Genomic DNA, 6,000 nt, shown 5'->3' on the forward strand with positions numbered 1-6,000 from the left:
GATAATATGCTGTCAAGATATCCAATTTCATGAGCACACTAAGCTACCTTCCCATTTTGACTCACAGAACACATGGTGTCTCGTGTTCTCTTTTCATACCTCTTTCATTCCTTGCTTTCCTAGAAGTTTCATTCGCATTAGAACAGTCTCTTCTTTCATCCACAGGATTTTTGCAGGTCTAAAGCAAAACAGGTCTAGAGCTTTTTTATTTTAGGAATTCTAGACAAATTTCTACCACATGAGAAAAAATCTTGATGGACGTAGCACAAGTGTTTCAGTTAAACCATTCTCAGCTGTCATACATATCCCGGAGTGTTTTATTTATTTATTTTTTATCTAAACCTTTCTATGGCTTTATATTTCAGAATAGTAGAGAAGGTTGTGTGCTATGCTAAACTGGCAACGTGTCCATTACCTCTTGGATGTAGGCAAAATGCTAATTACCCCGATATATTTCATCTTTCTTTTCATTCAAAAGGCAGGAGATTGTTGTGAGAGCCACAAATACTTTATATTGCAGTTATTGGTGGTCAAAAGCACCTTACAGCGTTTTCTCTTAAAATCTTTCCCATTGATCTATGACTATTTCCCACACAGGGGATGGCAATTTATTGGAGGGTGTTGGCAATAAATGACAATTCAATTTTGTGAAATTTTCAGTGTTATATAAGTTTATAACAAGATGGAGTTTCAGACTTTGGGAAAATCTTTCTGATGTGACAGGAAAAGGCCTCAAAGTGGCATATAATTGAAATAAAAAAAATCAGACAGATTTCTTGTGGCTACAGGTATTATATAGATTCAGCAAAAAGTGACTAGAAAGGCTACTTAGAAGACATTTGAAAGAGTCCTTTAATGAGAGTCAGTGAGTGTCGCTAACATTATGGGTTTCAATGTAAGACAGCATTTGAAGAAATGGTCTCTCTGCAACAAGAATACCAACAGTGGCTTTAGAAAGAGTTCAATTCTGGAAATTGGTATATCTAATAAAATAGAAAATTATTACTCATCATGAGAGTGATACCAACCCAAAACAGAGGTTTTAAAATGTCTATTTTTCAGGAGAGAAGGATTCCAGAAATAAGTTGATGTACAATAAATACTAACACTTTAAAAGAAATTTAATAAGGGTGTTCCAGTGATTGCCTAGGAAAAGTAGAGGCACAAGTAGGCGATGGTTCAGTGTGGGGATGTGGCAGATGAAAACGACAAAAAGACTTTAAACACAAGACTAGATGCAAAGTTAATGAAGGATAACCAAAGAGAAGAGCGGTAAAGATAATGAAAGTTAGGACCAATTGAACATGGACTTGATTTTACCAAATGACATTGACTTTTTACCAGAACTTAACAAAAATGACTAATTTGGGGCAGTCACAAAAATGAGCTGACTGAATCATACTAAGTATGAAAGGTTCGAGAACCAGACTATTGTTGGCAATGACACCTTGTATGTCACTTGTCCTCTTTAAAGACTTGCATAAGACAGATCTATTCGCTGTCAATTTTTTTACAAGTATTTTTTAAGTTTAAAATGAAACCAATCCTAAAATAACTTCCCAAACAATCAAAAATAACTTACATAAAATTTACAACAAATATACTCAGCAAGCATCTGTGTGTGCAGTTTAATAATGTGGCTGTTTGCCTGTTATAAACCACTGGATTTTGGTGCCAGATGTGGCCAGCTTGCTGAAGAATTTGTCTGCCTCTGTGTAGGTAGTTCGTACCTTCTGGTATAGCTGTCAACTCTAGTACTGGTCCCAGCAGAGCTCCTGCTGTCCCTAGGTCAGTGAGGACAGATCTGAATGCTTGCCTTTTGCTCCAGTTCCTTGCTTCAATCCATTTGGTCCCTGGCACACTCTAAACTGATTGCCCGCAGACCAGATGGACAGATTGTACTGCAATGACTTCCCCTGAGTGCCTACCATCCTCTGAAGAACCTCCAGGCTCAAGGACTTATATGAGGAAAGATGGGAGTTTAAATCCAGTACAGGCAGCACGGTGACGGGAGAGGGTGCTGGAGACCAAGAGATGTGACAGGGTTCTTGCGCCTGTGCATATTAGCCTAGGGTTACTGTCAGGATTGTACAAGTCTTCTGATCGTGCTGGTTTACACTGTAATATCTGCAGTGACTCCACTGAACCATGGATATACGTGTGTGTGTGTGTGTGTGTGTGTGTCCCGATGGAAAGGTGGCTGGACAGTGCTTTCGTGAGCCACACAGCACAGTAGCTCTTGATCAGAAGGCAGCAAAGTGCACTGAACTCTAGGCTTCCATGCTGCTCCTCTGGTTACTAAAGAGACCCTGGTTCCGAGGCTGCTGGATCCCAAGCACGTAAGCCATCTGTTGCTGGTTAGGTGTCATGAGTTACAAAACAGGCGATTGAGAGAAACAGCTGTGTTGACCATGCTGGGGGCTATAAGCCATCACGTGTGTATATGTATGTGCATGCGTAAGTGTATGTGTCAGGGCGAGCGTGCAGCGGAGAGGGTGGATATTGATGGGTTGAGTTAATTGGTAAAAAATTCTGAATCTGTTGAGGAGTCTGCAGGTAAGCAGCCTTGGAGGGACAGGATTTAGTGAGTAATTGGCACAAGGAGAGAGATTGTGTAGTTGAACATAGGGAAGAGCTATGAAGTCATGGTATAGCTCAGCTGCTGAAGATGCTGAGGGAATATTTGGGGCTGGAAGAGAGATGAGAATGGATCCACTGCTTTGGGAGAATGTCATTTGTCTGAAAAGGTTGCTGAGGTCACTTGCCTGCTGTGAAGTCATGTGATTATTCAAGGGTAGCAGCTGCTGAGTGAGTGCGAGAGAAGGGTGGTATTGCTGCTGGTGGTATTTCTTCTGGGCAGTACAAGAGAGACAGCCCCAGACAGACTGGCGTGAGATGACCCGCTTGCTCAGGTTTAGGTCACCTAGTGCCATGCCTGGCTTAGATACCCTTCCTACTACTGTCTTTATTACTACTGCTGCTCTTGCCTCTGGGGAGAATGGAAATTGCACTGAAGCGTCTAGATTTATTAACAGGATCTCAGGATCTGGACTGAGCCTTCAGAATCTGGGCTGCTCTGAGGTCATGACTCCAGGGATTTGAAGTCATCGTGTATGCTACTGTGGCAGCTGCTTGAGATATGGCTCAGACATTGTTTCCCCATATGCCATTCTGATGTCCACTCTGGTCAGTCTCTTGGGAAAAAATCTTCTCTTAGGCCCATTGATATCCTTTCTATCTTCTATTGTTTTTTCTCCTGCAATGGAACCCTGATAAAGGTACCATATCCATTCACAGTGTCCTCATCTTTCCTGTGGATAAATCCCTCTTGATATAGAGACCCAGAGTCAAATGTCAGGTGAAGCTTGGGGATTCTTGCAGAAAAGAGGAAAGAAGAATTGTAGGAGCCAGAGGGGACAAGAACATCAGGACATGAACCACAGAATTAACTAAACAGAGCTCATAGTGCTCATGGAGACTAAAGCGTCTATCACAGAGTCTACATGAGTTTTTCCTAGATAGAATTCCTCTGCATTTATGCTATGGCTCTTTAGCTTGGGGTGTTTGTAGGACTCCTAACAGTGGGAATGAAGTATCTTTGACTCTTTTGCCTGATCTTGGGATTCTTTCCCTCCTACTGGGTTGCCTTGTACAGCCCTGATATGTGGCTTTGTGCCTAGTGTTATGGCATCTTTTTATGCCGTATTTGGATGATATCACTAAAAGGCCTGTTCATGTCTGAAGAGAAGCAGAAAAGAAGTGGATATATGGGAGAGGAGGAGTGGGGGGTAGGGACTTGGAGAAGAAAGGGAGGGGAGTCTGCATTCAGGATGTATTATATGAAAAATAATAATAATAAAAAGAAATTCTTTTTTCTTCTCATCTGTTATGCGTTCTGAGAACCAATGTTCAAGGATTCTTGTATTATTGGAATATATTCCATATCAGCTTCCCTCCTTACAAGAAGAAAGAAAATCCACGAGAATGTCTTTGAAATGAAAGGCAAGGTCAAAAACAAAGAAAATTTCTCAAGGAAAATGGTATCTAGAGAGTCTTACCAGGAATATACAGACTCCAGTGGAACAGACCTGTGTGAATTTAGCTAAACTGAAAAATAACTCAAGGGAAAAAATGATCCGGCTAAAATTAGAACAGGATATTCTGCAATTTATTAATGACAACAGAAACCTGTTCATGAAGTTCCCACAGACAACATCATATTACAGTGCTATCACACCAGGGAGTTACTTATTTGGAGATGAGCAAAAATCTAGGATATACCTATTGACAGGCTACATACCAACTTGAACTTGGAGTTTAACTTGGTTCTTTTCCTGGTGTAACCATGCCCATGTAATGATGTCCTGTTCTGTCTCCTGATAAAATCCAGTATCTTCATTTTTCTCAGCTTCTTTCTTACTTGGAGTCTTAGGTATAAACCTGTGTTTGTTTACAGATTCATCCACCAGTTTTTGTTCTTTTGATTCTTTGATTATTTCCTGACTCTCTTGTGCACTGACAATTTGACATTTCTTCAGTACAATATAGTAGCCGCCATGGGTTTCTGAGTAAATTTCTCTATGAGTGCAGTGCGGCTGTAGCATCTTATTTAGGAACACGTTTTAATCTCTTCTCTTGAGTATACATATGGGCTCACCTGGGCAGGTGTTCAGAGTTGTATTTATCAAGAATAACTTCGAAAGATACCAAGGAAAAACAGTGTAGAGAGCCTCTGGAAATTCACCTGGCTAGCAGGGCTGGAGATTGTTAGGCATCTGATTCCCCATCTCCTCCCTTTGCTTAGCTAGGCCCAAGCTATAGGCTGTTTTTTTTTTTTTTTTTTTTTTTTGCGGGGAGGGGATTCTCAATTGGAGTCTGGTGTGAGAAGTTAAGGTAACTGGGAAAGAAAAAAAGGGTGTTGAAAAGGAGGTAGAATAAGAAAGAAAGGGGAACAATTCATGAAGGAGGAGAAGCAGGGAGGGTAAGGCCCACATTTTTTTTTAAAGTCTCCCGTTGGTCATGTTACAGTTTAAAGCCACCCCATCCCCAAAAGCTCATGCTTGAAGCTGAAGCTTTTATCAGGATTAAGTGGTGGGAGATTTAGGAGATGGAACCTGGTACAAGAAGATTTCATTGTATGTATCTCTAAGGGGAGTCTCCTCTCTCCCCCTCTCTTGTGTGTGTGTGGTGTGTGTGTTTGTGTGTGTGTGTCTTTCTCTGTCTCACTGTGTATGTCTCTCTTCCTTTGTTTCTATTTATCTGCCTACCTGTTTGTCTTTCTGTGTATCTACTCTCTCTCTCTCTCTCTCTCTCTCTCTCTCTCTCTCTCTCTCTCTCTCTCTCTCTCTCTGTGTGTGTGTGTGTGTGTGTTGCATGTGTGGCAAAGGTGTGACTAAGCCTTCTCTACCATGTACTCCTACCACAATGTACTCTGATGGCAGAGTTATGGAAAACATACATAATGACCTAAATCACCCAGAATTAAGAATGTCAAGGATGATTAATAAGTTAAAGAAAACAATACATTTACACATCCATGGAACAAATGGATTAAACAAGCACGACTACTCCTGAGTGTGGCTCACAAGATAAACAAAAGTCCATAGGACAGAAAAGTGTCTGAAATAAAAAGGAAAGTATGGTGAATCTGCTCAGTTCAAATGCAGCAAAATGTTTCCCCAATCAGAGGAAGAAAATGAAAATACAAGCTTTTAGAACATGAAATAGACAAGATCAGAGAACAAACTTCCCTGTCCATTATATTCAGATATCTTTTGTGGAAAATATTCACTGTTAGCATACCTGGACTAAAAATTTAGGCACTGCATTGAAGGTATTGCCAGACATGATTAACAGAAGAGGTAAAGCCACCCGAAATGTAGGTGGGATGTAGCATGACATCGTGATCTGGAAACTCATTCTGAATGATAGAGAAAAAGAGAAATCCCAGTGCATGTTAGTATCCCACTCTTTCATCTAGGCACCCCAAAATCTATGTCA

The sequence above is a fragment of the Alexandromys fortis genome, unplaced genomic scaffold, assembly GCF_014885135.2.
Source record: "Alexandromys fortis isolate MF-2015 unplaced genomic scaffold, M_Fortis_MF-2015_v1.1 scaffold_5, whole genome shotgun sequence".
Lineage (NCBI taxonomy): Eukaryota > Metazoa > Chordata > Mammalia > Rodentia > Cricetidae > Alexandromys > Alexandromys fortis.